The following is a 7,883-nucleotide window of genomic DNA, read 5'->3' as shown; positions in this document are numbered from 1 at the left end:
GAAAGCTTTAGGTTAACTAAGTCAACCCAGTTCACAATAGCATAAACAAATATGGCTAAATTTCTCACAAGACACAAAATCCTGAACAGAGCAATTGCTAAAGGTGGCTTACTAATCAATAAGGGCATCAATATTTTCAGTATTTTTGCTCCGCCATTCTAAGTGTGTTAACTTTTTGTACTCATTTTTATTGCCTAATGGTTCTAAGATGGTCACTTCAGCTTTAAGCATCACATCTAAGGTCAAAGCCAGAAAAGCCGGTTACCTCAGCCCTGCCTGACCCTTTTATCAGAAAAGAGAAAAGCCTTCCCTGAAGTCCGCCAGCAGACTTATGGGCTAGAATTGTATTACATGGCCACTGTGGCAGTAAGAATGTTTAGAACATCTAGTATTTAACTTTTCTACTTTTTATGGTGGAAGCAAGGAATTGGATTTGGATAACCAATAGTGTCTGTCACAGTCCTCAATCCAACAGGCACATACACACTTCTTCTCATATCTATGCATTAAACAGAACATACTCATTGTCTCCTCAAGAAAGACAACCTTATTATCTCATTCAATTAGTGCAAACAGCTTGAAACAGAATCCCTGGGTGATTTTCTATCTGCTATATCAAGTCCGAATACGGCAATTCCTATCTGACCATCTGAACAGTTAAAAGATAAGGTATCTGTTGCTAAGCCACCCTCTTTCTTTAATATAGCTGTGAAAAAGAAAGAACAGAATAACCCCATTAAAATTCCCATTCAGAAAAGGGAACAATGGGAAGCACACATTGTTGGTCAACAGCCTACAATCCATACCACGTCTTATGGACAGAAACTGCAGATTCCTTGGCAGGCAATAAAGTAAATTCCTTGGTTAGTCAATCTGCCAGGTCCTGGTTGAAGTCTCAGGAGCAGCTGCTTGGTCATTGTCCTCTTTGGCCACATCTAAGGTAGGTTCCTAAACTGACAGCCTTCCCAGGGGTTCTACAGCCCACTTCACACCAGTTTGACTTAGAGTGGTAGATATGAGAATTGCTTGGAAGGTAAAAACATCTGTTTTATTTGCTTCACATCAACTGCTTGTGTGAATAATCATAGTTAAAAACAAACAAACAAACAAAAAACACTTCCAAATAATCTTTAGGCCTGGGATTCTCATCCCTTAGCTACTGACAACTGAAACTAAAAGTAGATGTTATTCTCTTTTAATAAACTCGAGGCAATTCTAACAATAGCTTTAGGTTAAGAAGTGCTACTGTTTATTCCTGCAAAATTCCAAATTATAAGGCTGTTTTTCATTTTAGAGCAGGAGCTAAAGGCAGAATACCTCTATAGCGAACTGTATCCCCACCACCAGTGTGCGTTCAATGCTGAGGAGCACTAATTTGAGTTCGCCTCCTTCCACAGGATCCTTCTGAAAGGTCACAGGAAGTAATTAATACATGCCAATATTCTCGATTATTCCGATTGCTTCTGCTGATATTACAGCCTCCATTTGCACACGGCCAGCCTGCCATGAAACAGCAGGCACAAGTTAATCAAATGCTTTGCTGTCACATAACAAGGGTTATAACTTTCCCCTCGCCTTTCTCTGTAAGTCTGCAGGTAGGCAGTCCAAGGTTGGAACTGCTGTTCAACAATGCCCCAGTCTCTTTCCGTCCATCTACTCCAAGGTCCACAGCTTGTGAGAATTATATTTTAGTCTCATGCTATCTCATGGTTGCAAGATGACTGCTACAACTCCAGGCTTCATGATTCCATTTAAGGCATAGAGGAGAAAGAGGAGAGTACCAGCCACCAATGTCCCCTTTATCAGGAAAGCAAAAGTCCTCCCTGAACTCAGCAGACTTCCCTTCATAATGACTGGCAGAAGGGAACAGGATTATAATAACTGGTTTAAACTACTCAATTTTTTTGCATGAAGCTGGGTACACTGCTGTCCTAACAAAATGAATGTGAGCAATGGAGAATGGACATTATGGAAGTCACTAAGAATATCTGCCACTTAGGAATATTGATAATTTTAAGAAATCAAACTCTATTTGGTGAAATTTCGTCATGGTAACAGATGTGGAAAAACTCAGGCAGTGTTATAGAAATACATTTTAGGTACAGAAATCCTCACTGGAGCAACCCCATCCTACTTAGGAGTCTATCCCTGAAATTAGCCTCCTTTAGCAATTTTGCTTTTTTCACGGACTCTTCCCTTCCTTCAATTCTGAACCCACAGAGTCTCTAAAATACCTGTGTTTATTAACAACTGTTTCTATGGCAGCAGAGCCCCTGATGGTGGGGCCCAGGGGTGGAGGCTATTTATAAGTTAAAGACCAACAGTACACGCCAATAGCAGCTATTATTGATGAAATACTTGAGGTATTTCTGAAATAGATAAGCACTGTAAAAAAAATAAAAAACAAAAAATATTTAAGGTGCCTGTTGCTCACCAAGAAATCTCTTGATTATAATTTTGGTTTCCCATTTAGGTCTACCACCTAGAAGAAAATGACTTGATCATTATGGTTCAACTGGTGTATGTAACAGTTTTATCTCCTTGTATGTTCATAAATTTGCATTCTGGCATTACATATTAAGTTTAGAAGGTTGTTAGACTACTTTAATCTTCTCTGGGGCACTACTGATCAGACTAGGTTTCTAAGACCAAAAGATTGAATCAGGCCCTGGTAGAAATTCACTAAAATTCTACCACTTGATGTGATCTTTTGAATAAGAGCAGCCAGCCTGCCCCAGGCAATAGCCGCTCACATTACTGATTATATTGGCATAAACAACTTTCTTTAAAATATTTAAGTAATACATTAATTTTCATTCCATGTAGCAGCTCACAAAAGCTACTTTCTTTAACGTAAATTTTGCTACCTATAAATATATTCAAGGCACCAACCATTCAAAGTATCATCATTTCCAAGCAACAACTCTCGACTCATAGTTTATATATATATATGTATGTGTGTGTGTGTAAATATTTGAGTGTCACTATACAGTATACAGAGAATGGGCTCTGGAACCAGAAGGCTAGAGTGCAATTCCCAATTCCACAGTACAATGTTCTACCCTATGTGACACTGGGAATAAAAATTATTGTTTCCTCATCTATACATGAGGGCTGAGTTAGAAGGGAACGCAATGATAATGACTCCTTCAAAGGGATATCTGATTATTAAATGAATTTATACAAGTAAAATACCTGGAACATAGAAAGGTTTCAACAAGTGCTATTATCATTACTCTTAATTGGGAAACTTATATAGTGTATGACCACCTAACTCCTACTGAATGGGGAAAAATCAAAGGCCTTTCCTCTAAGAACTGGAACATGATAAGCTTGTCTACTCTCACTACTGTTATTCAATGTAATACTGAAAGTCCTGGCCAGAGCAATTAGACAGGAAAAAGAAAAAAGGAGAATCCATACTGGAAAGGAAGAAGTCAAGTTAGCCTTCTTTGCAGATGATATGATCTTAGAAAAACCTAAAGACTAAAAAAAAAAAAAAAAAAAAAAAAAAAAAAAAAAAAAAAAAAAAAAAAAAAAAAAAAAAAAAAAAAAAAAAAACTGTTTGAGCTAATAAACTCAGTAAAGTTGCAGGATGCAAAAATCAACATACAAAAACCAACAGTATTTCTACATGCCAAAAGCAAATAATCTGAAAGGGAAATCAAAAAAGCAATCTCAGGGATGGAGCAAGATGGCAGAATAGAAGGTCCTATCAATCATCCCTCCTGCAGGAACACCAAATTCAACAACTATCTACACACAAAAAGCCCCTTTATACAAACCAAATGGGATTCCACCAAGATGGCTGAATAGGAATAGCTCCGGAGTGCAATTCCCAGCGAGAGAGATGCAGAAAGCAAGTGATCTCTGCATTTCCAATCAAGGTATCACGTTCATTTCAATGGGACTGGTTGGACAGTGGATGTAGCCCATGGAGGGTGAACTGAGGCAGGCTAGGGCGCTGCCTCACCTGTAAAGTGCAACTGACTGGAGGATCGGGGACTTCTTCCCAAACCCTGGTACTCCATGACAGCCCAGCAGCACCTCTGCAGGCAGACAAGGGACAGACTGCCTCCTCAAGCAGCTCCCTGACCCCTGTATAACCAAAAAGATGCCTCATAGAGGAGTAGCTCTGGCTGACACATGCTGGGTACCCTTCTGGGAGGAAGCTACCAGAGGAAAGATCAGGCAGCAGTCCTTGCTGTTCTGCAAACCCCACAGGTGATTCCCAGGCAAGCAAGGTCTGGAATGAACCTCCAGCAGTCCCACAGCAGAGGGACCTGACTGTTAGAAGGGAAACTAAGAAACAAAAAGAAATAGCTTCAACATCAACAGAAAGGACATCCACTCAGAGACCCCATCCAAAAGTCACCAACGTCAAAGACCACAGGTAAATAAATCCATGAAGATGGGAAGAAACCATTGCAAAAAGGATGAAACCATCAAAGACCAGAACGCCTCTCCTCCTCCAAGGGATCAGAACTCCTCACCAGCAAGGGAAAAAAACAGGATGGAGAATGAGTTTGACGAACTGACAGAAGCAGGCCTCAGAAGGTGGGTAATAACAAACTTCTCTGAGCTAAAGGAGCATATTCTAACCAAATGCAAAGAAATCAAAAACCTTGAAAAGAGGTTAGACAAAATGCTAACTAGAATAACCAGTTTAGAGAAAAACATAAATGATTTGATGGATCTGAAAAACACACCATGAGAACTTCACAAAGCACGTACAAGTTTCGATAGCTGAATCAATCAAGCAGAAGAAAGGATATTAGGGATTGAAGATCAACTCAATGAAATAAAATGAGAAGGCAAGATTAGAGAAAAGAGAGTGAAAAGAAATGAACAAAGCCTCCAACAAATATGTGATTATGTGAAAAGACCTAATCTACACTTGATTGGTGTACCCGAATGTGATGGGGAGAATGAATCCAAGCTGGAAAACCTCTTCACAATAGTGTCCAGGAGAACTTTCCTAACCCAGCAAGGCAGGCCAACATTCAAATCCAGGAAATACAGAAAACACCACAAAGATATTCCTCAAGAAGAGCAACCGCAAGGCACACAATCATCAGATTCACCAGGGTTGAAATAAAGCAAAAATGCTAAGGGCAGCTAGAGAGAAAGGTTGGGTCACCCACAAAGGGAAGCCCATCAGATTCACAGCAGATCTCTTGGCAGAAACTCTACAAGCCAGAAGAGAGTGGGGGCCAATATTCAACATCCTTAAAGAAAAGAACTTTCAACCCAGAATTTCATATCCAGCCAAATTAAGCTTCGTAAGTGAAGGAGAAAGAAAATCCTTTATGGACAAGCAATTGCTGTGAGATTTCGTTGCCACTAGACCTACCTTACAAGAGTTTCTGAAGGGAACACTAAACATGGAAAGGAACAACCAGTACCAGTCACTGTAAAAACGTACCAAATGGTAAAGACCAATGACACAATGAAGAAACTGCATCAACTAACAGGCAAAACAACCAGCCAGTAACAAAATGGTAGAATTAAACTCACACATAACAATATTGACGTTAAATGTAAACAGCCTAAATGCCCCAATCAAAAGACACAGACTGGAAAACTGGATAAAAAGTCAAGACCCATCAGTGTGCTATATTCAGGAGACCCATCTCATGTGCAAAGACACACATAGATTCAAAATAAAGGGATGAAAGAAGATTTATCAATAAAATGGAGAGCAAAAAAAAAGCAGGGGTTGCAATCCTAGTCTGTGATAAAACAGACTTTAAACCAACAAAGATCAAAAGACACAAAGAAGGGCATTACAAAATGGTAAAAGGATCAGTAAAACAAGAAGCGCTAACTCTCCTAAATATATATGCACCCAATACAGGAGTACCCAGATACATAAAGCAAGTTCTTAATAACTTACAAAGAGACTTAGACTGCCACACAATAATAGTGGGAGACTTTAACACTCCACTGTCAATATTAGGCAGATCAATGAGACAGAAAATCAACAAAGACATCCAGGACTTGAACGCAGATCTGGACTAAGCAGACTTAATAGACGCCTACAGAACTCTCCACTCCAAATCCACAGAGTATACATTCTTCTCAGCACCACATCATACCTACTCTAAAACTGACCACATAATTGGAAGTAAATCACTCCTCAGCAAATGCAAAAGAAGGGAAATCATAACAATCTCTCAGACCATAGAGCAAACAAATTAGAACTCAGGATTAAGAAACTTGCTCAAAACCACACAACTACATGAAAACTGAACAACTTGCTCCTGAATGTCAACTGGATAAACAATGAAATGAAGAAATAAATATGTTCTTCAAAACCAATGAGAACAAAGACACAATATAGCAGACTCTCTGGGACACATTTAAAGCAGTGTCTAGAGGGAAACTTATAGCAATAAATGTCCACATGAAAAGCAAGTAAAGATCTAAAATCAACATCCTCTCATCAAAATTCAAAGAGCTAGAGGAGCAAGATCAAACAAATTCAAAAGCTAGCAGAAGACAAGAAATAGCTAAGATCAGAGCAGAGCTGAAGGAGATAGAGGCCCAAAAAAATCCTTCAAAAATCAATAAATCCAGGAGCTGGGTTTTTTTTTGAAAAGATCAACAAAATAACCAGACTAATAAAAAAGAAAAGAGAGAAGGATCGAATAGATGCAATAAAAAATGATAAAGGGGATATCACCACCAATTCTGCAGAAATACAAACTACCATCAGAGATTACTACAAACAACTCTATGCACGTATACCAGTAAGTCTAGAAGAAATGGATACATTTCTGGACACTTACACACTCCTAAGACTAAACCAGGAAGAAGATGAATCTCTGAATAGACCAATAACAAGGTCTGAAGTTGAGGCAGCAATCAATAGCCTACCAACCAAAAGAAGTCCAGCACCACATGGGTTCACAGTCGAATTCTACCAGACATACAAAGAGTAGGTGGGACCATTCCTTCTGAAACTATTCCAAACAATACAAAAAGAGGGAATTCCCCCTAACTCATTTTATGAGACCAACATCATCCTGATACCAAAACCTGGCAGAGACACAACTAAAAAAACTTCAGGCCAATATCCATAATGCACATTGATGCAAAAATCTTCAATAAAATACTGGCAAACCGACTGCAATAGCACATCAGAAAGCTTATTCATCACGATCAAGTAGTCTTCATCTCAGGGATGCAAGGCTGGTTCAACATACACAAATCTATAAGCGCAATTCACTGCATAAACAGAACCAAAGACAAAAACCACATGATCATCTCGATAGATGCAGAGAAGGCCTTTGACAAAATTCAACAGCTCTTTATGCAAAAAATCCTCAATAAACTAGGTATTGATGGAACATATCTCAAAATAATAAAAGCTATTTAAGACAAACCAACGGCCAATATCATACTGAATGGGCAAAAACTGAAAGCATTCCCTTTGAAATCTGGCACTAGACAATGATGCCCTGTCTCATGACTCCTATTCAATATAGTGTTGGAAGTTCTAGCCAGAGCAATCAGGCAAGAAAAAGAAATAAAGGGTATTCAATTAGGAAAAGAGGAAGTCAAATTGTCTCTATTTGCAGATGACCTGACTGTATATTTAGAAGACCCCATCATCTCAGCCCAAAATCTCCTTAAGATGATAAGCAACTTCAGCAAAGTCACAGGATACAAAATCGATGTGCAGAAATCAATTCCTATACACCAGTAACAGCCAAACAGAGAGCCAAATCATGAGTGAACTTCCATTCACAATTGCTACAAAGAAAATAGAATACCTAGCTGGGTGTGGTGGCTCACGCCTGTAATCCAAGCACTTTGGAGGCCAAGGCAGGTGGATCACCTGAGGTCGGAAGTTCAAGACCAGCCTGACCAACATGGTG

Source organism: Cebus imitator, unplaced genomic scaffold (assembly GCF_001604975.1).
Source record: "Cebus imitator isolate Cc_AM_T3 unplaced genomic scaffold, Cebus_imitator-1.0 Scaffold664, whole genome shotgun sequence".
NCBI classification, from domain to species: Eukaryota; Metazoa; Chordata; class Mammalia; order Primates; family Cebidae; genus Cebus; species Cebus imitator.
The sequence above is the reverse complement of the archived record's forward strand: the minus strand, read 5'-3'. Positions refer to the sequence as shown.